At 34.3% G+C, this 26,308-nt stretch overlaps 2 long non-coding RNA genes across 3 annotated transcripts in view; both read left to right on the top strand.

Moving 5' to 3' along the window:
- The window catches only part of LOC148953742 (uncharacterized), a 251,121-nt gene that overhangs the window by 38,260 nt on the left and 186,553 nt on the right, over positions 1-26,308 (top strand). The window lies entirely within an intron of this gene.
- On the top strand, positions 1,172-15,053 carry LOC148953745 (uncharacterized). Of its 2 annotated transcripts, XR_016141554.1 has the most exons (3): positions 1,172-1,234; positions 10,886-11,077; positions 14,347-15,053. It is a non-coding gene; the product is annotated as an uncharacterized LOC148953745 (long non-coding RNA). The 2 variants fall into 2 exon arrangements; XR_016141553.1 differs by lacking the exon at positions 1,172-1,234 and having other exon boundaries at positions 10,741-11,077.

Raw genomic sequence — 26,308 nt, 5'->3', positions numbered from 1 at the left:
CAGGCCTAGTCTAGCCAAGCTCTTTTCAAGAAGCATTCCTTAAAAGTATTTTTCAAAGAACAGAACTTTGCTGAACTAGGTTCCAATTTCTGTTTTACCAGAACATACAAGAAAACAACACTTTCTAAGGCTATATGCTGATTTATTTATTTTTTGCTCATTTTCTGCTGTTTATCAGCACATGTTTTTTATTTTTGAAATTGGCTATGAACTTATGTATTGGAATACATTATGTCAACTGGTGATCTATCTCCTTAAAAAATGAATTATCGGTTTTTCACACTAATTTAAAACGTATATGGCTGTGTAAGTTTGCACTTGACCAATTTAATGAATTAGTTTTCATTTTAGGTGTCCTTGGTACTTTAAGTAGGACTAGACTAAGGATTCAGTTGAAGGTATTTTCAGGTCCCTCAACAGGGACCTGAAAATTTCCTGTCTGGTAAACTTGTTTGAAACCTATATTTAGGCTAAGTAGGTAAATGATTAGTCCCCTCTGATTGAGTGAAGCTGAAAATAGGTCGGCTACTGGAGTTCCACAACAGTTAGGCCTATTGGCATTCAAACAATTATTTGGCCAGATAGTCTGTGCAAAAATCACAACTGTGTGCAAAATTTGGTTTAAACCTACCCAATTTTCCTAAATATCATGCAAGTGATAACAAGTTCTGAAGAATCCCATTAGATAAACTTGATGGGCAAAATGGAAATACATAGGCTATATTGCCTTTTTATTTAGCCTAGTTTTAAAGGATAGTGAGCCAGTAGCACCTCAATTCTTGGAGGTTGACAAATGCTACTTAATATCCTTAGACATTAGTAACTAGGCTAGTGCATTCTACTCTTCTGAATAAAAAGCCTGTCACAAAATTATGACTAGCCTATGTGTTTCAACATTGAATGGGCTTGGGAGGAAGACTGGTCTACTTGCTCTTTTCTGTCTTTTGATGTGTAAAAAGAGCACTAGAACTTAATTTCTAATCAAATTAGCTCCTTTAAACACTTCAATAGTATTTCTAGATGGGATACCACCAGATGGCTAGGCTAATTTGACAGTGTATATATATATATATATATATATATATATATATATATATATATATATATATATATATATATATACAAATCTTTAAATTAGCCAACTGGCCAACCAGTATTTTAAGCCTAGGAGTCCAGCTGGACATAAGGAAACATATTAAGAAAACAATTCTTACTCCAAGATATGCAAAATAAGGTAAATATTTACTAAATCATATTATTGAGTTACAACTAAAGTGAATAAACCACTCAATGCCTTTTTTTATGTTCTTTACAAATATAGGCTAATAATAATTTTTGTTGGAAATGAATTTTAGCCCCCACCCCTATATATGCCAATTCATGGTATATATTTGCACATTAGGGGTGGGGAGAGGAAGTTTAAACTTACTTCTAATTTACATTAGAAATTAAATTACCCCCACCCCAGGTGGGGGTTAAACTTCAGTTCCAACAAAAATGATTATTAAATTTGTAAAGAACATAAAAAAGGGCATCAAGTGGTATATTCACTTTAGTTGTAACTCAATAATGTGATTTGGTAAAAATTTACCCAGAAATCCTAGTTAACACATTTTGCTGGGGGTGAGTGTTTATCTTCACTTCTTTCTTTGTTTTTGCCAGTTTTTCTAAGAAATTCATGAATTTCTTAGGACCTATATATTCATAGAATATATAACCCTACCCCCCGAATGTGCAAATATATACCTAAACTTGCATCCTTAATCTAAATATAACAACCATTTGCATCACAAATGAAATTTATTCCCATATTAGCCATGTGGTGGATGTCATTTCTAGATGGGCTATTTCCAGGTATTTCAAACCTCATAAACTTGGACTGAGCAAAGTTATAGTAAAGTTAAAATCAGTTTTTGGTAAATATTTACCAAATCATATTATCGACTTACAAATAAAGTGAATATACCATTTGATGCCTTTTTTATGCTGATTATGGATATAATCATTATTTCTATCAGACATGAATTTTAGCCCCCCACCTATATATGTCAAGTCAGGATATATATTTGCACAGTTGAGGTGGGGGTTAGGTTGGGGGGGGGCTGAAATTCATTTCTGATAGAAATGATTATTATATTTGTAATCAGCATAAAAAAAGGCATTGAATGGTATATTCACTTTTGTTGTTACTCAATAATATGATTTGGTAAATATTTACCCAGTTTTCTTGTTGTACTTTTCAACAAGAGGCCAACAGGAGGCCTATTTTGCAAGGTTTCATTGTCATAACACAAATATTTTTAAATGTCATCGAAGGTCACTGCTCTCCAGAGAGAGTAGGTACTTCAAAATATCCTCTTGGGACATAGGCTACTTTGGTAGATTTTTCACATTTCATATTACTGAATTGTGAATTACATAAACATACTAATCAATGCCTTTTTTATGCTGTTTCCAAATATAATAAATTTTTTGGTTGGAAATGAATTTTACCCCCACCCCTATATATTCCAATTCAGGGTATATATTTGCAAATTAAGGGGGTAGGGATAAAGTTTAAATTTTCCTCGTTTACATCAGCAAACAAATTCATAGAATTGTATATTTAGTAAATAGAGTAAAATTGAAAGGAAATACATATCCATTTATTTTGGCATAATTCAGTACTAGTGAATGAGCTTGAACATTTTCTTTTTTTTTAACAAAAAAAAATATAGAAAATAAAAGAATATATTGCCCACCATTAGCTAGAAAATTTGAATACTGGATTTTGGTGATGTGCTTTGAGACTGTAGGTGAATATGGCAGTTATGTTAACAAATTCAAGAGACAAAAGCTGCATATTTAAGGCATTGGACTCTCTCTTAACACACTTCACTATCATTTGAATACTAACCTATCCTGAAACTGCAGCTTTTTTTTTGGTTGTTTCCAAATTGAGAGGTTCTTAAGGCAGAACCACATCCCATCAGTATTGCAATGCTGAGCCATGAAAATGAGTAAGCAAAATAATTAGTTAAATTAGACATCACTGTAATCTGGAAAATTTGAAACATGTACATATGCACATTTGTTTCATCAAGGTTTCTTTTTTTTATTTGGTACCCTCTATTACCAAAAACTAAATAACTGGGTATGAAAGCTTTTTTTTATAGTAAGAACAGGTTTTGTTCCAAATTTTCTAAGATATTTTTCTGTGTAAGTTTCCACTTAACAATTGGTCTCGGTCATTTTCCAAAAATTATATTTATTTCTTGAAGTAATTGATAGTAAAATGAAGAAAAAAGTCAATATAAGAAGTTTTATTTGAAGTCATGACTGTAATAATTTGAATTAACGCCAAAAGGAATAGCAGGCAAATCTATTCACTAGTGGGCTGAATTCGCTTTGCAAGTTTGTCCAGTTCTTGTCTTCTTGTAAATAACGGTCTTGCAGTTTTCCGCTGGTCGTGAATAATGGAAATGAACAATGGGAAGCTAGTTTGGCTTTGCTTTCCAGCTGGTGAAAAAAGGCCTAAAGTAGTAATGACAACGACCACACTGTCTTTCTATCATACAAAAAACAAGCATTTGCTTCTTTTTTTTATAGTGTCAGTCCAATGAGTATTGGCTAGTAAAGGTCATATCCAGAGGGGTAGGGGGTTTAACCCCCCCCCCCCCGAAATGTCTGTCCGACTCATAAAAACGTAACAAAAATGGACATAAAAAAATTTTGTATGCATTTTTTGACATTGTTTTGTGTACCCCCTCCCCCCCCCCCAAAAAAAAAAAAAAATTAGTAAAAGCCCCTCCAAAAAAAAAATCCTGGGTAAGATATTTAGATAAGATATTTATTTCAAAAATGACTATCACAAGCCCCAAAGGGCCAAATTTGCATTTCAGGGTCTAATAATAAAAAAAGACATAGAAATAGCACAACAACTAAAAACTGGCTAAACAATGCCAAAAACAACAATATCAGAAAGGCAAAGCCATTCATTAGTCTAAAAAACAAAAAGTGTCAAATGTAAGAAAGTTAAAAAAGGCACAAATTAAAGCAAAACCAAAAAAAAAATTGAGATAAAAAATAATGTTAAAAAGGTTTAAAAGAGAGTATATAAAAAGGGGAGGGAACAGAAGAGCCAAACGGACACCAGCATGGGTATCACCAGTAAAAAAAAAAAAAAAACTAATGGTTTATTTGATCAGTAATGAAGGGGACAAAGGTTTTTTCATATCTGGAGGTTAAACAACGGATGGGGGACAAGATAGGGATGGGTTCAGATATAGTACATGGCAGGCGGTGTCTGGATGGGGAGTGTCTTTTGGGGAAAATGTTTTCCGTGCAAGGGTTTATTATTGTATTTTTCACAAAACGGAGGCACAGCGTTCCTCTCCTGTGCTCAAGAGTTTCCAGCTTGGCCTTTTTTAGAAGGAGTGAATATGAAACCAAAGTTTCTTTAAAAATTATTCTTAGGGCTCTTTTTTGAATAGATTCAATTTTATCTGATTCATCACAGGAGATACCAGGATGCCAAACTGGACAAGCATATTCAAGATGTGGGCGGACAAAGGAAGTATAAATCCTTAAAGAATGGGATGGGGGGATGTTAAATTTATTCAAGAGCTTAAGGAGAGACATGGACGCATTAGCTCTACAGACAATATCTTTCACGTTGATATCCCACTTTAAATTAGAGGAAATTGTAACCCCAAGTAATTTAAAGGAAGACACAGAAATATCTGGGGGGATAGGGTCAAGGAAGGCGGGAATAGATTTCAAGAAATTTATCGTAATTATATTTGATTTAGTGGAATTAACTTTCATATTTAGGTTCTTAGCTTCATCTGAAATGTGGGATAGAATTTCAAGGGGGTCACTTTTAATATTCCTGTGACATACTTCGAGGATCGTGAAGTCATCCACGTATTTCCACCTTTGGGGGAAGTCCATACCAATATCGTTAATCATGACAAGAAATAAAAGTGGTCCCAATAAGGTTCCTTGAGGAATTCCACAATATATTGGGAGGGGGTTAGAGAAAATATTTTTGTATTTAACAACTTGGGATCTATTTGAAAGAAACGATATAACAATATTTACTAACAGAGGATCAAGTTTAAAGTTAACCAGTTGTGAACGAATTAGGATTGTGTGGTCAACCAGGTCAAAAGCTTTTTGGAAATCAACATAGACAAGGTTTAGCCAGACATTTGGTTTATCAAGGTTACTTACGATGGTATGCATTAAGTGCACAAGGTAATGGGTGGTGGAATTTTTCTTTAAGTTACCAAACTGCCAGGTGTCAATATGCGGACAAATTTTATCCTTAAGCCAGTCACAGAGGAAACCTTCATAAAGTTTGGAAAAAACAGAAGTGAGCGTAATGGGGCGAATGTTGGCAAAAGTCAGACTGGCACATATTTTAGGGACAGGTGTTATAAAACCTTGTTTCCAGCAACTTGGGAATTTACCAAATTTTGTGATGTGGTTGAAAATATTTGATAAAGGCTCAGCAATTTTGTCTGAAAAGGCTTTAATTAAGTCAACTGGGATGTCTAAGGGACAAATACTTGATTTTCTAAGCTTTAGAATTTTATTTATAACATCAGAGGGAGAAATAAAGGGGATGGAAGTATTGGGAGGAATAGTTGGACTTGAGCCAGTGAAAGGGGGGAGACTTTGCACGATGGAAGCAAGGTACAAGTTCAGATCGTTGGCAGTCTTATTAGGGTGTTCAGGGAGATGAAAATCAATTTCGGAAGGACTTTTTCCGCATATTTCTTTAATTTTTCTGTACCATTGCTTGGGCTTGTTAGAATATAGATCTTTGACTTTATTATTATAATAATTAGAAGCTGCTTTTCTTAATTTTTTCTTTAGGAACTTCCTTAGACTATTAGCCTCAGTGATGCGACCTGCTTTGAAAAAGTTGATTTTTTTTCTTATAAGTTTTTTAAAAGACTCAGTAACATAAGGCTTATCTGTAGAACACGTTTTAAAGTGGAATTCATAATTACTCCTCAATAGATTTTGGAGGGACAAAGCCATGTAGTCAACGTCATTTGTTTGATACACAGTGGACCAATTTTCAGTAGTAATCCAGGAGCCAAAATTGAAAAGCCTGAGTCAGTGAGAGGTCTATAAGCGGTTTCAGTTATAGAAAACGACTGTTTAACTTTAGCCAGCAGAGATAGGAAAAGGCTAAAGTGGTAACTACCCCCTAGAGGGGGCAGAGTGGAGACGGGTTTGTAAAACTTCGAAAGATTAGTGCAAATTAAATCAAGAGTAGTATTGCCTTTTGTAGTAGGGACATTAACAACCTGTTTTAAATTAAAAGCGTTACATGTAGAATCAAGTCTTATATTGTTTGCATCACCCACCAGGAAAATTCCTGCATTTGGGTATTTTGATAGTACAAAGTCAGCACTTACTTGTAATTTTTCGATAAAACTTATTGTGTCAGTGGATGTCCGAGTAGGGGAGTAATAAAAAAAAAAAAAGACAACTAAGTTAAAAGTACGTGACAAAACTTAAGGACAAACAGATACCCACATATCGTCATCACAGTAATTAAGACATATGGAATTGGGATTTCACTTGGATATAAATCATTATGGATAAAGAACAGAATTCCGCCACCTTTCTTACCCAGAAGGTGGTTTTCTGGTCTGAGTTTAATAAATTGAGAAAAACTGTTAATCTTTAACACGTGCAAATTTTGGAGCTTGAACTTCAGTAATAGCGATTACATCTAATCTATATATTTTAGAACGGGTGTCTAATTCATTGAATTTTTCAAAGTTAAGGCTTTAAGCTTTTATCAACAAATTTTTGGGTAATAAAAAGCGACTTGTTAAGTCACAGTTTTTACACTTTACTTTTTTATGTTACAGATAGTGTCAAAGATTCTTGTGGATGTCTTGACGGGGGCTAAAGATGGATATTGAGAACAGGGGACAAGCGGATCAAATCCATTTTTTTCAAATACAGTTGCATTTAATTGAGCAGGTACTAGCGGAGACTCTAAACAACGGTAACTATGTGATGTTTTAGGAAATCTTCATGTAGATGTTACAAAGGGATTGTTCTGCCGGCTTACCCGAAAACTAGAGTCATATTGGTTGGGGAGACAGGGGGGATAAAGTTCAAGAGAAGTGAGAAAGGTTTCCTAGTTATCTGGGAATAATTTAAGTTGTGAGTGTTCTTTAAATAGTGGGGTCGGGGGCAAGATGATGCTGAGGGAGGGAAGTATGGCGGGAGGTCTCTGAGAGGGGAGGGGTTGGCTACGGTCGTGTGGTTAGTAATCTTCAAGTAACATGTCATTCACAACTTATTATGAAGTTTAACCTTGATTTTGAGACCTCTGTCTAGCCTCTGCATTCCTTGGTCTTCCTTTTTGTGAACTATGAAAATTTTGATAGAAATAAGCATTTGCTTTTGGAAGCGCTCTTCCCTTTCAATTACATCTCAATGGGATTGCAATGCAATGCAAAAAAAAAAAAAAAATCTAAACAAATATTGTAATCCAAGTCTTACAAACATGAAATTTGGAATTAAGATAATGTGAAAAACAAACGTTTTCTGAATGTCATAATACACCCACAATAAAAATGTCATAATTGAGATAAAAAGAGGTAGTAAAGAAAAATATTAAAAATATATATTTATATATAATATATTTAAATATGTAAAATATATATAAATATATAATATATATATAAATATATAATATATATATAAATATATAATATATATATAAATATATAATATATATATATAATATATATATATATATATATATATATATATATATATATATATATATATATATATATATATATATATATATATATATATATATATATATATATATATATATATATATATATATATATATATATATATATATATATATATATATATATATATATATATATATATATATATATATATATATATATATATATATTTAAAAGGAAACAATGGGTAAATAGATTTGAAAAAAAATTATGCTCGTATTTTTGCTGTCGTTTTGCTATCTTTGCTAAAAAAAAAAAAAGTAAAAAAAAATTACCGGTTGTTTTCTGTTTTTTCCTTGTTGTTTTTGTTTGTTTTATCTCTTATTTTTTACTTCAGATTCATTATCAATTTTAATTTATTATTTTTAGGTTTGTTTTAAGTTTGACCTGCTATATAACTTTATTTCTGCTCATTTTAGGTTTTTGGCTTTAAATTGTTGGTTATACTTTTCTCTGTACGACTTTATTCAATAAATTCTCTAAAAATAAGTTTTAATACTGAAAACAAGGTAACTTTTTATACTTGAAAAAAAAAACTTTGGTACATCCCAGCTTGACAATTTCAGCTAAATTTTAATTGAGAACATTCTATGTTCTCAAATGCTTAAGGCAAAGACTTATATAAACAAGAAATAAAATCTGGAGCATAATTCAGTTCTAAAAAGCTGTCGAATTCTACTACTACTACTAACAACTCACCGCAGCACCAAGCTGCCTGAGGCCAACACAGCCACGCACGCTCCTCCTCCACCCCAATCTATTCAAAGCCTCCCTTTTTTACACCCACCCACGAAGTTCCCATTCCCTTTAAATCTTTCTTTATGACGTCCTCCCACCCCAGACGGGGACGACCTGCTTTCCGTTTAGCCCTAGATGGTTGGCCGAAAAGAACAATCTTTGGCAATCTGTCATCCTTCATCTACACAACGTGCCCTAGCCACCTCAACCTTTCATTCATTATAGCCCTAGAGAGCGGTATTGAACCATATTTTTTTGTATGGCCTATTATTTGAAATACGGTCAGTCGGCTGGGTACCCAGAACAATCCGTAAGCAGTTCTTCTGGAAAATATCTAAAAAACCTTCATCTGCTTTTTGGAGTGCTCATGCTTCAAAGCAATATTTGACCAATGTCAACGCTGTAGATTCTAATATTCTAATCTTGGTTTGCAGACTTATCTTCCTATTATTCCAAACTTTTTTTTAACTGTGAAAAACACCTTGAGCCTTGGCTATTCTATTTTTAACATCTTCACTGCTCCTACCATCTTTGATAATAATACTACCAAGGTAAGTGAAGCTGCCCACCTGATCAATATTTTCATTACTCAACGTCATCTTTTCATCTTCACTTATTCCTAGCCTTAGTGACTTAGTCTTCCTAGCATTAATTTTCAAACCCATTCTAGCACCCTGTGCGAAATTGTGCGATAAGATTAAAGGTAATTTCCTTTAAAATTAACTTCAAACATTTTTTCTTAAAGTTTTGCCTTTTTAGTGGTGCTTGATTAATCATATCTGTTGGAAGGAAGGAAAATGTTAAACTTATAAGTCTTAAAACATTTTTTACCAAGTATATTAAAAAGAAGTAAAGAATTTTTCAATATCGTAAATCCTCTTTGGAAATGACACAAACAGAAATAAAAAAATTGCTTTTGTGAAATTCAGAAGGCTTAAATATTCTATTGCATTCAAGAGATCAAATTTATCCTTACTTAAGTTGGCTTGTTAAACGTTAAAAAAATTTAAAATTTTAATTACAATTTATAATTGGGTAAATGTAGCTCAACCTGTAATAAAACTTGGGTCTTGTCTTGGTTTAGAAACGAACGATGTGGAAGGGGTAAAATCCCAAGTTTTACTCAGTTCCTGGGAAGTTCTTATATAAATTATCAAACATTTCTCTTTATTATTGCTCTCCTTTCCGTGCCCCCCCCCCCTCCCAAAAAAAATTCTTTTGTATATGCCTGCCGTTGGATTTTTTTTCAATTATTTTTTATTTATGTATTTATTAAATTTTATCTATTTATTATTATTTTTTATTTATTTATCATCTATTTTTCTGCTTTGTTTATTCAATTATTTCGTTCATTATTTAAGGATAGTGAAGCGATTGTAGCAGAGACTAAGCAGTGTCCCAGAACCATTTCAGTATACTCTTTTCATGCTCTATATATAGATATTATCTATTTATGTTTTGTACTAGAGTTTTGACTGATTATATCTCTAGATTTTAAACAGAATTACTATTAGAGTCAATTTGCGACCTAGGCATAAAACAGGTAGTCCAAGAAGCAATTGAAATCAGACTTAAGATTAATAATAATATTTCTTTAAATAGGGACTTCGGGGAATATTCACTAAATGCTCTGTACACAAATTTAATTAAAGATGTCCTTACAAAATATTTAAAAAAAAAACAATAGACATTAACACAGAACCGGTCACAAAAAGACCTTTGGGGCTAGGTGCCAAAAAGGCTGGATTAGCAATAAGAACGTGTTTTTAAATTCTTTTTCTTTCATCTCCTCGAATTGCCTTGTTTTACCTCACTTTTTTATCAGTCCTGGTTGAACTTTACTGAAGTAAGGATGCTGGGACTACTTTGAAAAATTTTAATTTTTGGTTTGATTGGTCGCATGTTGTTGTGAGTCTTTCTTATTTTATATATTTTTGTCTTGTTGAGGACAGCCCTTGGACATAGGGCCGAAATATTCATTCAATTTATCTCCACTGTCAAAAAAAGATTACCCTATAGTACCTCGTGCTTTTATTGTTTTTTATGGAAAGGCAGTGTGGATTTCGTCGCCATTTCCTACCAAGTGTTAACAGAAACTTTGTTTTCAGCGATTTTAACATGGTTATGTTTCTCTTTTCGTACTTATATGCAAGATTTCAAACGTATTTAAACATATGCATAATGCATTTGAATATCAGAGAACCCTATTGTAGAGGTCGCGATGAATTCAGCCGCGTAGATGATCAAAAGTTAGCCAGAATTTGCATTCATTTGAATATTAATACCTCTCCCTGTCCACCCAAAATACTTGTCCAGAAATTAAACTTTATTGCTGCCCATCGCTCATTTGACATTATGTTCTCTAGCTTTTAGTTGCCTTCCAGTCTAAGGTTTCAGATTATTGTTTTGCAAGAAAAACTGAAAAAGAGGACACTCTAAAGGGATTAACATCGTCCATTGCCGCATCTCAGCATGGATCTGCTCCAAATGCACCCTGATACCATGAAGAGTTGAAGTAACCCCCTCCACGCCCTCCACCACCTGCACCTACTCTCAAGGTACGATCGCTATTTACAGAATTTTCCTGCAAATAGGCTAAGTAGGCTAAAGGAATAAAAAATTCCTTTTTTAGTATCCGCCCCTCCTTTCAGTGATAACTCATAATATTGCTAGTAATTATATCCGTGTCGTATTACGAGCCTACAATTTCAACTGTGTTTAACTTATAAATTAAGACTGTATTTGAATTTTTTTTCAGTCTCTTATTATATGTTTTTTTTTATTAATTGGAAATTATATTTAGATGTTTAGTTGACGAGAATATACCTTTCGATAAAAAAATTTTTAATTTGTAATTGCACTTGACCGTTTTCTTCAAGAAGAAGAAGAAACTGGCAATAATTTAAAATGCTATTTGGAGCTTTCAATTGTTTACAAACAGAATAACTGCCAAAAAAAGAAAATTCTCCTTTTCCTCCTTTTTTCTTTTTATTTTTCTTTTTTTTTCTTTTCCTTAAAAAGTTTGATTTTATATCAGACGTTTTTGCATTCGTACAAAATGCCAATTTAAATAATAATAATTTCTGGAACGGAAAAAAAAAATTACGAAATCAAACCAACCAGACATTTTTTTACAGCTCCTCAATAATTGCCGGAACTTCTCGGCTTTTACAACGACTTGGCTTGAACTTATATCATGGATACTTAGGAAATTCTTTACTCCAGCCATGTTCAAGTAGCAGCAATTTGAAACCACTTGGTCCACTTGGATGATGAACCATTCAATCAAAAAATATAAATATAATTCATTAATATTGATTAATTGATAAGTTAATTGTTGATGTACAAAGACTCATTCAATCCAAATATTTTTTCAAGTTTCTTTAATAATAATTTTAAACTAATATCAACAGTGGAGATAGTAAGCTGCCGGACTTTTGTCTTCTATCACTATAAATTATTACATAAGTATATATATAATGTACAAGTAATTATCATATAAGTAATATAAGTAAACTCTTAAAATATTTCGCTCCTCCCATGGAGTTACCACCTCCTTAAATAATGCTAACCTAAATAAGGATTACAACATAGTATCGATGAATCTTACAGATTCTTACTGTTTAACTGACGGGCCTTCTTCTCCGTTGGCCCTTTGGCAGCTGGGTTTGAACCCTGGTCCCCGTAATGGTAAGCAGAAATCAGTCCACTCTGCTTACAATATGTATATAAGCAAACATCAATACCGGAAGTAGTAAGTTTCGCCATCTATGTCCTCCGCTACTATCAACTTATCGCAGCACACTTTCTGCTTCCTCCAACGAAATTCCCACTTCCTCAGATTGTTTCGTATAAGCTCTCCCCAAACCCATTTTCTTTGATATGACCTCAGCTGAAATGTCAATAGCATAATATTTGGCAGTCTGACATCCTTCAACCGTAATATGGATCCTAACCTGTTGTAGGGTAATTGACCTAGACAATGTAAACACTTTTGTACGGTTTATTTTATTGATTGTTTTTTATTGTTATTTTTATTGTTGCTCCTTCTTTGTTTTGATTTACTATCTAAGAACAAATCTATTAGGGCCGTGTAGGTTTCCTTCACGCTATACTTAACCTATACAACAGGATAGATTAAGGCCTTTCTGATACCAGAAATGGGTATAAATATCTATTTGATCGTCTCCGACGATCAAATAGCATCACCTTAGTGATTCTATTTGTATCTGGAAATTTTTTTGGGTGTGAAAAGCTTGGTTAATCTTTGATGCCAATTATAAGCTTTGATTTTGGCCCTTGTGCATTTGAACAGTATTTGGTCGAGGGTCATAAGAAAAAACAAACAAAAAAATCATTGAAAAAAGATTGGATGACAAAAACACATGAAAATAAACCTGATTACAATAAAAGGCAGATAAAATGGTGGAACGGATCAAAGCTTAACGAGACATCATCTAATAACTTAGATCTTAGTGTCGAAGAACTGTTGCTCTTTGACTTTATGCCTATTTGACTTATGCTTATGCCTCTTGTTTGATTTTTATTTTGTTTCTGCTGGAATACGAATTCAACTTTATTATCTTGTATTAACCTTTTATCAATAAAGTATTATCTCCTTTTATTATCTCATGAAAGTTTTATTTTTTTTCGGTTTTGTTTTTCTTCGTTTAGCAGCTAAGTGGTTGCTTATTCGGTTTTTAATTTTTTGCTAGGTATCATTTTATTTTTACCCCCATACTGCTACTACTGCTGACAATTCATTGCAGCACCAAACTGTCTGACACCAACACAGCTACACAAGCTTTTCCTTCAACCCAATCTATTCAAAGCTTCACTCTTTATCTCCTCCCATGAAGTTCCAATTTCCCTTAAATCCTTTCTTATGACCTCGTCCCACCCATTTTGGGGTGACCTTCTTTTTGTTTGGCACAAAAGAAATGAAAATATTTTCTAGAAACACAGTAGTGGTTATAAGTATCTGCTGGCATTTTCTTCTTTTTATATAGATTGATATTTTGTTGAATAAATTTTTACTGCTACCCGAGGGTATGCACACGGACCCAATGGAGTACTTGGATAATTTTTACCCCTGCCCGCTACTTTAAGATTTAGAACTTACACACGCAGTATTGTTTTTTCAGAGGAAGGGACAAAATTTAGTAGGAAGGAGAAGACTGAAAAAATAGAATAATATTGTAGAATTAAACAAAAAGTCCCCAAAAAGTCATAACCACCTTGAAATTTCGGAGGGGGGGGGGTCAAAGTGTCACTCGTTTGTCCATCTTACTTCAGTTATTATGGTTTTGGCAACGTGCATATTTTTTATTTATTTACTCCGTTTAATTAATTCATTTAATCTAATCCTTTTAATCCACTAGTATTTAAGTGGTTAATAAAGCTTATTCTAATTCTTTTAATCTATCAATTTCGCCGTGAATTCTTATAATGTTGATTGCTATTAAGTTGCCAATTTTGTGGTGGAGTTTGAAAAGATATTTTGTGTCGAGAAATGACATATTTTTCTAGATTATTGGAGAATGTTAGTTAGGGGGGATAGGGTAGTTACCTTACTTTTGGGCACCATTAGGTGTATCTGCAGTTGTTTTAGACCACTTTAAAGATACTGAAAAATTTGTGTGGCGGAAGAGGTAGCACAATAATTGTAGTTGAAAGGGGAGGAGAGCAAGGAAGTTTATAATTGCTCTGAGCATACTGTCAAACTGAACTACTTTTTGTTCTTGAGTTTTTTTATATATCTTTCTGCTCGTACCTAACGATATTCTAAAACAATATTAAGGAGCGAGGTTTTTTTTTCTTTTTGTAGGAGCAAATCTACACTCCTTCCTCTGCACCGATGGCAGAATCTGTAAAGCCGTCGCAGCCACCGTCTTTGCCATATCCAGTTCAATCCAGTGGAATGCCTCTGCCAAATTATCAATCTTACCAAGGATACTCCGGACAGTATTCGCCATACACCCCGATGCCTGGTGGTTATAATCCTCATGGGAGTTTTCCTCCTCAGCCGTTTCACCAGCCTTCACAAATGTATCCTCCCTCTCATGGCTGCTCTCCTCAGCAGGCGTATCAGCCGCAACCGAATCCGTCAAGTGGACAGGGCTTTCCTGGTTAGTATTTAGTTGACAGAGTGTTTAACGGTATTTCTCATATCCCAGTAGCAGGAACACAAGTGAAAAAAATTTATGATGATACTTTGGCGAAACAAGGCCAATCTAGCTTGCAGCCAGGTCAGCCTAAGTAGATTTTAGGTTCTTGTTATTTCAATTATAAAAAATTAAGAACCAAAGAAATATCAATGATACGACAATTTGATCTTGTATTTATTTCTGCTTTTTATATTTTTGGAATGCGTAGAAAGCAGGCATAAGTTTGGAAGCAAAACTATAAATTTTAAATTCCAGTAATACAAAGTTGCCATTCTCACTTTGATCCTGTTTAGTGAAAATAAAAACTTAGAAAGTTTATGTTGCTCTCCTTAAGCTGTGTATTATAACTTAAAAAACTGAAAATAGAAGAATGTTTTTTTTTTTCAAATATTATTTGAAATTTATAATTGTGGCGATGTTGACGACAGTTCTTCCTTCCGATTTTTTTCTTTTGTCTTTTATATTTTTCAATGACTTTTTTAAACGTCCTTTATTTGCTTTCTTTTATTTTATTTTTTTTTTTTGCTTAGTATTCAGGCAATATTCAGGATCGTCCAAGTCCTCCATCCTCCTTTTCTATACTTGGTCTCCTTTCTCCCCTGATTTGTTGTGAGTTTTCATGAAAGAAAAGCATATATAGTCCAAAAATATTACAGAGCCCCTATACCATATGCTGATTGTTCATTCCCCCCTCCCCTATCATCCCATGGAAGATCTTGGATGTAGTCGTTTGTATGTAGTGTGTTTGTGTAGTTTATTGCTTATTCTCAATGACATTTTCCTGATTGGCTGAAATTTTGTGATTGGCTCGAATCAGCGATAGCTAAATTGCGGCATTAGTGAAATTTCATTGTGAGTGGGCGTTCAGTGTGTTACTGCTTGTTCTTCCTCAAGTACACTTGATTTTTTTTTCTTATTAAATATCTACTTTAGAGCTTCATCGGTTTGGAAGCTTTAAGGCCCTCGACGAATTAAGAATTTGCTCTATGTGGACATGCTGTGGCTATATTTTGGCAATAAACTAAGTTTTATAAAAATTTCTTTCTAAGTACCAAGGACATTAAAATATTTTGCGCCCTGGAACCTTCTTAGGTCCATTCATACGTGAAAACCGTCATTTTCTGCAAATTTTCTATTATTTATCCCTGAATTTCAAAGTTTTTAGGGTGGTGTCACAGTTCTGTCATTGTAGCCCCGTTGAACCATGAAATAACTTAAAGGAAACTAATTTGCTAAATGTAGCAACGCTTTTCGCTGTAAAAAATTTAAACGTCGACAATTTGGTAAAAGCTTTTCCCTGGTTTTTCATCCATATTTCCTTCACTCTTCTTTTAATTTGATTTTTGCTAGAAACGAAAAGTCCTTAGCTAAATATAGACGTCTTTTCATTAAAATTTGAAGTCTCTTTTTCATTTAAGACATATATGGATATGTAAGTTTTTATGCATTTTATTCATACAATTTAAATTCCATTTTCACTGTCTTTAGTACTGTCTTAGTCGTCCTGTCACCGTATTATAATTAAGATATTTATAACTAAATATGCTCAATATGGATATGAAACTGTTCTGGGATCTCTTGTGCTCTAAAGAACAAACTTTATTTATCTATATGCGTGGTTATATTTTTCGTTTAGTTTACTGTTGTTTGGTGGACTAGCAGCGCGCATAGGGTTTTAGTTCTGGAAGAGAAAGTCCATAAGATCTCATTTGGGCCTTTATTCTTTAATTTAAATCTCAAAATTTTTTCCTATAACCTGATTTGACTTCATTTACTTAAATTGCACGATCTTTTATTGTTAGTTTGATCTGGATACCAAATATTTTGGCTTAAATACAGTTTTGATTTTACTGACACTCTTATCAACCTGCGCTAGTTTTTCATCCCCCCTCTTCGCCAAGGTTGAACCCAAGTTTGAACTGTAGAAACGTTACAATTCACATATTAGTGTGATTCCTTAGTATTTAATTCTTTAACTTAAACCCCAAAATTTTCTTTAAACCTGATTTAACTTTATTTGCTTAAATTGCACAAACTTTTATATCGTTAGTTATATGTATATACCGAATACAAAGGCTTAAATATAGTTTTGATTTTTCTTTTCTTTTCACTCTCCTGGAACATACCAATCTGGATTTGTTTTTGTTCTCCTCGCTTCGCCAAGGTTGAACCCCAGTTCGAGTTGTTGAAACGCTACAAATCGCGTCTTAGTGTAGTGCGATTTGTTTCTAAATCACACATTACAAAAGTTTAGGTTTTTTTACTGACTGAATTTCAGCATATCATCCGTCTAGGGCCAAACGATAAACAGGTCCTCCCCAAATGGGATGGGAAAGGACTAAAAGGAAGTTCGAACTTAATGGGAGGGGACAAAGAGTGAAGAATTGAGTTGATTGGAGTGGAGGAGGACCGTACATTGCTCTGTTTACATTAGGTGGTTTGGTACTGCGATTAATTTTTGGTAGTAGTAGAATGACGTAAAAAATACCTGCCTGAGCGCGTTGCTGGTTTGTAAATGTCATCAGTTTTGAATAATTTTAATTTAAAAAATTGTAACAAGGGTAATGATAAGACAATATAAAAAAAAAAACAGTAAATAAAAGAGGCCTTTCCAAGCAACGGTAAAATAAAAACAATAGATAAAATTCCTCGGTATTTTTATTTTTATGTATTTTTTTATAATTCATTATGCAGAAGTAATGTAATAAGTAATACTATGCAATTTATTTTACTACTATAGAATTAATAATAACTTAGCTCCATAACAACTCAAAGTACACGATTCTATATATATGCTGTTTCATAGACATCGATTTCATTGATTTAATTTTTTTATGCTCTTTCCTTTAACAATTCGCTGCATCTTCGAAGTCTAGCGGATCCACCAACAAGAAATGTTTCTTTAAGTTCGGTATTTCATTTCCATATTTAGTGGTGTTAATTAAAAAATATCTTGGAGGGGGGACAATACTGTTTTTTTATTTCCCTGTGATAATTTGAAGTCATTTTTTAATGACAAAAACCCAAAGAGATAAGTATTTTCAAAGTCTAGGCGGGGGGCGGGGGAGGGACTAGGTGAGGGGCAAATGTTAGAAATACAAATGAAATACATGTATTTCAAAACAAATACAACAAAGTTAAATAACAAATACGACCACAAAAAATGAATAAAATCATATTACTTTTCTTAGGATTTGTTGACCATGTCTGTAAAAAAGGGGACAAAGGAATGCTGGTAGCGAGTCGTACGGCATGTCGCTGGGTTGAGCTTGTATTGTCTCCGGGTACGGGACGTAACGGTGGCTAGTGGGGGCAGGATCGTCCTGTGTTTGCTGCTACGGAGCCGGAAATGGCCGAACTGCCAAATATGTCTCTGACGGGGTTTAAAAAGCGACTCGAGGCCAAGAACCTTAAGTGCATTGTCATAAGTAGTGAAGGCCTGACCCAGCATAATATTACAAGCCCGTATTTGGATAGCTTTGACATCTTAACACATCCCAGCATGGAATTCACACTGAACCCGAACCGATTCATGGTAATCAGTGACTGCAGCGCTGCATAACCTTTTCACACAAGGTCACGTACGTGGTTGTTGAACTTACAGTCAACAGAGAAAATTACCCCCAGAATTTTCTCACTGCCAACTGTTTCAAACAAGGTAGGGGGCTCCTGGAAGTCCAATTCAAGAGGGTTGAAACGAAACACCTTGTACTTCTGCTCATTGAGGGTAAAGCTAGTCCGCTCGCATTCAATCTGAAAAACTGTGGGTAGACTATGATCAAAAAGGGTGTTCTCTGATTGGCCTTCTAGTATGTCTCTGAGTAAGAATGACAGATCCTTAACGAATTTATATCTGTCCTTGAAAGTAAGCAGGATGAAGTTAATCACAGCGAGGAAAATAATTCAGGCTAGTTTAGTGCCCTGAGGGGCACCGCAAGTGATTGGGAGAAATGCAGAATTTGAATCGTCTTCGCTAAGAGCGAAAACGCACTGCTCCCGCTGGGAAAGAAAATCAGCGACTAGACGCAGCAAGTCACTTTTGGGGCCCATTTCACTTAGGTTATTGAGAGCGATAATGTGTTTGATGAGATCGAAGGCTTTTCTGTAATCAGCGAGGGCCAAGTCTACGAGGTTTCTCCCTTTCTCGAGCCATGATAGAATGTCGTCATACAGACGCACTAAGTACACTGGTGTGTTGGAGCTGCTGAGGCATCCGTACTGGATAGGGTCTATATTTGGTTCTATATCACTCATCAGCAGTCTTGCAACGAAGGTCTTTGTTACCTTGACCATGCAGGGAGTCAGCGAGATAGGCCTTAAGTCATCGCATGATTTTGGCGGGGATTTCTTAGGGATAACTTCGATGTAAGATTTTTTCCAGAGGTTGGGAAATTTGCCAAGTATTATGCAAAGGTTGATGATACTAGCGAGATGGGTAGCAAGGGAGGGCGCAAATTCACAAAGGAGACGCACTGGGATTTCTCCAGGATATGAGGAGCTACGAGGTTTGAGCTTCAGTAGTACTGTGCACACTTAATAACCTTATTAAGAAAATGTCGACATTTTCGTTGAGATAAAATTAAAATAAGCCTAAACTTAATTACTCACTATCTTTAGCGTCCACGAGCTAAATTGTTTTTATTGCAAACTGGCCCTCATTTTCTTTCGGGTTGAGCAGATCTGATATTGAAACTATTTTTCACTAAAGAATTGCAAAAACTGTACCCAGGCTTTATTCTGCATTTTAAATACAACTGTTTTATGCTAAACACAACAAACCACAGGCATCTACAGTTTTGAGCTACCAAAATGGCTATTGTCACAAAAAAAGTTCCAAGCCATCCTATATTCACAAATCCCCATTTCTACCCCAACAAAGTTTTCCAAAGAAAGACACAGAACAAGTTTTTCATACGTACATAGCTGTTATGTTAAATAGTAGATATCCCCCTCCCTCTTCTTCCTATTCACCACCCATTGTCAGGTAATATTTATTTTATAAATTTTTAACTGCCCTTTTATAGCATTTTACCTAGAATTGTGGTTTCATTTTCTGCTCACAATATTAATCGTCTTAGAGTTTTTATCTGGTTTAATTCCATAGAATATTCTGCGAGTTTTATTATTATTATTATTTTGTCTTTACCCTTCTAACGATTGTTAGTCTTTTTGACATATTGAATTTCCTTCTCATTAAATAAAAAAAAAGTTTTATTTCAACTGAATGTAACGGGCAACATTAAAAGTTGAAACAAACAGAAAGTATTCTGTATATGGAGGGGAATAATCTCCCCTAATACCTTGCTCTTCACACTAAAGTTTTCCAGTATTTTAAGAAAAATTCTTATTCAAATTAAACGACCCTTGTGTTTCAGAAGTAGTTCTTAAAGAATTGGGACAAAAAGTCAAACTTTAGCGTAAAGATTGAGGCATCAAGGAGGGCACATCCTCCCTCATATATGGAATGATTTTAGTCCGTTTAGGTTTTAATGTTGCTCCTTACTTTTAGTTGGAAAAACTTGTCTTTTTATTTCGTTTCGGATCTTTTTTTTTCATATAAAGCTGGGATATCCCCCCCCCCTCAATAGAAAATTCCTCCTCCCACGAGAATTTCTCACGGGAAAGTATCCCCCCATAAAATCACCCCCTAGACAATTCTATCGTCACTGATAATTCCTCCCAGAAAATTTCTTGCGGACCATTCCACTTAAGAACCTTAGTCTATCATTTGAAAAAAAAGACATTTATTTCATTTAATTTCAAATCGTTTTCAAATCATGCCTGAAATCCCTCCTCCGTGAAAAATTTTTGCTGGAAATTCCTCCCTCCTCCATGGAAAGTTCCTCCCGGTAAAAATCCCTCGTGAAGAATTTATCCAAAAGAAAATTCCCTCATGCCGAATTTCTCCAGCAGAAATCCCCCCCCGGAGATAAGCCTCCGAGACAATTCCAACCCCTTTGAAATGTCCCCACAACATAGCCACATGTAAAATTGAGTCGGCAAAGAGAAAGTAAGGCCAATAAAAAGTCGTATAGGAATTCTGGTGAACTCCCCCGTTTAAAAAATCCCCTTGAAAGTTTATCCCTGAAAACCTTTCTCACCACAGAAAATACTACTTTGGACACCCCCCCCCCTCTCCAGTTTTTCCCTGTCTATCAATTGCCCGTTTAGTACCCAATTAAATAAAAAAAACATTTTTTTGCAACTGAAAGTGAGGAGCAGCATTAGAACTTAAAACGAAAAGAAATATATTAAATATATATTATTTTGTATATATAATTGGTAATTTATTAAACAATTAGTAAGGCAGGCAGTAAAAAAAAGAAGTGCAAGTAAGTAGAAATTTCACCACAAAATGTGCCATTAATGTGCAATAAAAGAAATCACTAATTGCCTTCCGAAATCCGACCTGGAGCGTCTAAAATTTCAGCATTCATCGAACGTGGTTCGCCGTCCCGCAATTGAAGTCCAGCTTTCCTCGTCTCATATCCCTCAATTGCGGTTTGCACCGACGAAGGAGCCAATTCTTCAAATAGGTCTAAAAATTAAGAAATAAAAGGTAAGGCTAAGTTTCCACTATTAAATTTAATAGTATTGGTATTTCACGCTTATGTCCTAATACTATTCCATACACCTCTAAGAAACGCTCAGTAATAATATGTTCAGTAAAAAACGCCATGTGTGTCTCGGGCCTTGGGGACAAATGCGCCATCATATGAAGTTTCTACCTCGGACACTGGATAGCTTAAGGTTCGATCAGACGCGTAGGATTTTATCAAAATCCTTTGAGGGTGATAGGATTCCTATGAGGTTTTCCTCATAGGACGATAGGATTTTTGAGTTGAAATTTTTTCAACTCCACCCTATGAGGGTGATAGGACTTCTGATTTTAAAGGGAAAAACCTATTTTACCTTCAAGAGGACTGAGAAGATTATAAAAATGACTGATCAAAGCCCTGAAAGAGTTAATGTGAAAGTAGAAGCATATATGGACTTGATTGCTTTTGTTCAAAACCATCCTTGTCTGTATGATACAAGCAATAACAGTTATAAAAATGCAAAATTTAAAAATGACCGATGGAATCAAATAGCTGTTGAAATTGGACAGCCAGGTCCAATACTCCCTTTTCCACATAGATAGGATTTATGGGCTTGCCTTTGCTTTTTATTTGTTTTTTTTTATGAACAGTTGGCTCATTATACAAATTAAACCTTTAGGAAGGGTTTGAATGCAATTACAACTGCAGCATTTGTTGTAGGCTACTGATGTGATTGCCCAAATTTGCAGTTTTTAACATATATTGGTAAATATGGAACAATCTACATAGCCTATCTGACCAATGAACATACAGCTTAATGCCTATTTATGTTTTTTCCAAATATAAAAGGCTAGTTTAATTCCTATTGTTGCTAGGCTAATTAAATTCAGTATAGATGCAGGGTTGGTCCTCGGTATTTATTTAGCTTTGGCCCCCTCATAAGGAGACATGTTAAGAAAACAATTCTTACTTTAAAATATGTATAATGATCCTAGTTCTTATATTATCTAAGGGGAGAGCCTTTATCATCAAGTCTTTCCTCTAAAAATCCTCAAAAGTGAAAAAGTTTCCAAATATCACCACATAATATCACCACTGGTCCTCCACATAAGGAAACTTGTTAAGAAAACAGTTCTTACTTCAGAATATGCAGAATAATCCCAGTTAACATATATTGCAAGGGGAGAATCTTTATCTTCATTTCTTTTTCCAGTTTTCCTAATAAATTCATGAATTTCTTAGAACCTGTATATAAACAAACTATATACCCCAACCCCTGTAAGATGCAAATATAGTCCCAGAATTGAATCCTGAATCCAAATTGATTCTTCATATGCATCACAGATCAACTTGACCCCCACGCCCCAGGCCTTCAAGAACATACTATGATTTTGATTGATTTAGGTATTGGCATAGTTTTTATCTGTGATGCAAATGAAGTGTGTATTTAGATTCATAATACAATTCTGGGTTTATATTTACACATTAAGGGGGTGGGGTATGTACTTTGTCAATATATATTCAAGGTCATACCCAGGGGGAGGATTAAACCCCAATTCATGAATTTCTTAGAAAAACAAGGAAAGAATTGAAGATAAAGGTTCTTCCCCTTCAGAATATGTTAACTATGATTATTCTGCATATTATGAAGTATTATGTTCTTAACATGTTTCCTTATGTAGAGGATCAACCATGCATCTATACCTTCAGTTTGAACCCAACCGTTCCCAAATGTATAGTCCATATTATATATTTACAATTTGTTTATTTGCTAGTATAGAGCTGCATGATTTCCTGCTATGTATGTAGACTAAGAGGAAGGTCACTTGTACTTAATGCTGCCCCTACTTCTTTTAGTTGGATGGAAAAGATTCCAAAGAAAGCCCGCTTTGAAAAAGAACCAAAACTAATATTGAATTTGTCAAAGCTTGAAGGTTTGTACCTTCAGTTTGTCTAAAAAAACAGATAGATCAATGCACCTTTGTACACTTCATTCCTTTCTTGGATCTCATTATACAAATAAAGACAAAATAATAAGCAATAGTTTTATTTAGATACTCACACAAAGATAGTCAGGCAATAGAGTCTCAGTAAATAATTGGGCAAAAATGGCATAAATTCAGTCTGGTTACTCAAACAACACTGTTTAAAAATCATTTTCCATTTTGTATATATTTTCAAAATTTTAACATTGCTATATTGACGTTTTGCTCTTAGTCCAAATAAGAATGCCAAAAGACAGCTGGTTCCCAATTAACTTTTTTGTCTCCTTTTAATTCTTTGTCTTGCATGCATTTTTTTTTGCATGCTAGCTAGTTGCAAATACTTGGGTGTGTCTTGCAATTTACATGTATCTAGAATGTTTGGGTTGCAAAATAGAAGTTTGTTGTGATTCTATTCTTTTGAGTTCAGGTTGCAAAGTAATAAATTTTTTCAAGAAGCCCAATTTTTCAAACTGTAGAGGAATCCAAGTGTTTCTTAGTTTTGCTTTATGTTACATTTGCAGTTGATTAGAGATGTGTTGCATTTGATGATTTTATCATATCTTTGAATGATTATTGTGATTGGAAAGTATTTTTCCTATAGATGATGACTGCATGTTATCCTAAAATATTTTATTGAAACCTTATTGATCATTTTCCCATAGATGATGCCTGTACTTTATCCTAAAATATTTTGTTGAAATCTTACTGTTAATATTTTTGTGCAGTCACCTCTAATTATTAAAGATTTACTCATCCGTCATACCCCTTATGTGTAGTAGACCTTAGTACTTTTTATTTGTGCCAACTTCAGTAATGTATTAACAATCTACTAAGGACCTTCAATTTATTATAACATTTTTGTTTTAAGTTGAATAGTGCAAAAATACCTGGAGGTATCTGAGAAATGAATTTTTCAAGAAGCTTAATGCACAACAAAACAAAAGAAGTGGGGATGGTGGCGAAGATTTGGGATTTTCAAAGTGGCCTCACTTTAGGTCAATGCAATTTCTCTTGAAGCATCATAATCCCCAATGGTAAGATTTACGGTTTTGATTTATTGTTTATACACAGTAAGTATTTATAGGTATCTAAAAAGAGATATTTTTGTTTCCTTTAAAAACATTCCTTTATATCTATGTCATGGAATGGTTTCCTTAAATTTATTATTGAACACAATAAATAATTCACCCTAAAAGCAGAGCTTTTCTGTGTGGTGGAGAAGACATAAATAAAATAACATAAAATAAAAAAGTTAAAAAAGATGGATAATTCATTACTCTAGTCCAAACATGAAACCTAATCATAAATCCACCAAAAAATAAAGGGATAGTATTTGCTTGCGTTTTGTTAAGTCCATCATTTCAATATGCATATTGAGGATATTTTCAATGAATTTCATAACCCCAGATACTGTTCCCCTGCATAGCCACCTCACCCATACTAACTTAATCACTAATCAGTGCTCTTACTGAGAGGTTTCAAAATAGTTTATTGCCTTTTTTCATGGTTCCTGATATATGTCCTGAACTAAACAGGAGTCCTTTGTCTCTTTTCATTTGTTTGTATGTTGCTATATACATTTTACTGCTTTGTGATTCATTGTGTCCATGTAAGTTTTTATTTTTCTCCCTGTACTAATTTAAATACAACTTCCCCCCTCTTTCTTTGTTTGTGTTTTTTCATTTTCCATTTATGTATACTTCTTTCTTAATTAGTTTTTAATGTTTTTCTGTTGTTCTTCATGCTCTACTTGACCCAAGAAGCAAATTTGAATATATTAGAGCCTCTAATAGTCTTTTGGAAATATATATATAATTATACTTTCATAAATAAACTTTAAGTTCACAATATTTCAGTAGCTTTTTATGAACAAGACTTGATATGCGTTAAACAGTCACCAAGTCCAGTGGCAGATTGGGGGGGGGGGGGGATGCCCCAGCGTAGTCTAAAGTAGTGTTATTTACTTAATTAAGTCAAGTTTACATTAATTAAAGTTGCTCCTAATGCAACTTTATTGGATCAACCTATTTTACCCCCCCCCCCTAAAAAATTTTTTATCGGATCAACCTATTTTGCCCCACCCCCCTCCACACAAAAAATCCTGGATTCGCCCCTGACCAAGCTTTAAAAGAAAGTTCAGAAGGAAATGGCGTCAAAATAGATTGTTCCATTGTTTCAAAAGATTTGCCAGTGACAATTTTTTAGTATAAAATATTTAATAAATGGTGGCCAAAGCTCTGCATTTAAGATTATGGAAATTGGATTCAAGTAATGCTGATTGCAAGGCTATTAAGGAATAGTAATCCTTGACAAACTACCAACCATTTGCATCTTTCTTCTGTTCTGTTTACTTTCTGTGAAAAAAATTAGACTGTTTAATTATCTGGTTTTCAAAGATAGCTACAGATAGGGTTAAAAACTAAAAATATATGTGCTTTGTAGTGTAAATGGAAATATTTTCAACTTACTTTGTCTTGCACGACATCAGGGAATCTGGCATATACTGAAGAGACAGTCATTATTCAGCTCTCTGGAGATGATGGAATTGCAGACCTACCCACTACCACTTCAAGTGATGAAAGCTCAACATCAAACCTCTACTCAGATATTCCTCAATCCTCCAAATATCAAACTCAAACTCCTCATGTAGAATCTGTCCCCATCCTCAGATCCTCCAAATATCAAACTCCTCATGTGACATCTTTCCCCATCCCCCAATCCGCCAAATATCAAACTCAAACTCCTCATGTGAAATCTTCCCCCAGCCCCCAATCCTCCACATGTCAAAATCAAACTCCTCATGTGAAATCTGTCCCCCTCCCCCAACTCCTCCTTCATAATCTCAAATCCCAACCGCAAATCCCAAGTGTGTCAAATCCTTCACCAACTCCAATTTGTTCTCCTATTCCCACCACTTTTGTTCACCTAGAATCTACTCCAAAGTCCTCACCTACTTCCACCTCCAACACTCCCAATAACGCTTTAACCTCCCAATAACCCAAGAACCTCCACTCCAACCTCTTCATCTACTTCCACCACCAACTCTCACAATAAAAGAAAAAGACTCCCCACTGCACCAGAAGAATTACAACAGACAG

This window comes from Artemia sp. Qi Xiang Cuo, chromosome 3 (genome assembly GCF_049724085.1).
Source record: "Artemia sp. Qi Xiang Cuo chromosome 3, ASM4972408v1, whole genome shotgun sequence".
In the NCBI taxonomy this organism is placed as follows: domain Eukaryota; kingdom Metazoa; phylum Arthropoda; class Branchiopoda; order Anostraca; family Artemiidae; genus Artemia; species Artemia sp. Qi Xiang Cuo.
The sequence above is the reverse complement of the archived record's forward strand: the minus strand, read 5'-3'. Positions and strand labels throughout refer to the sequence as shown.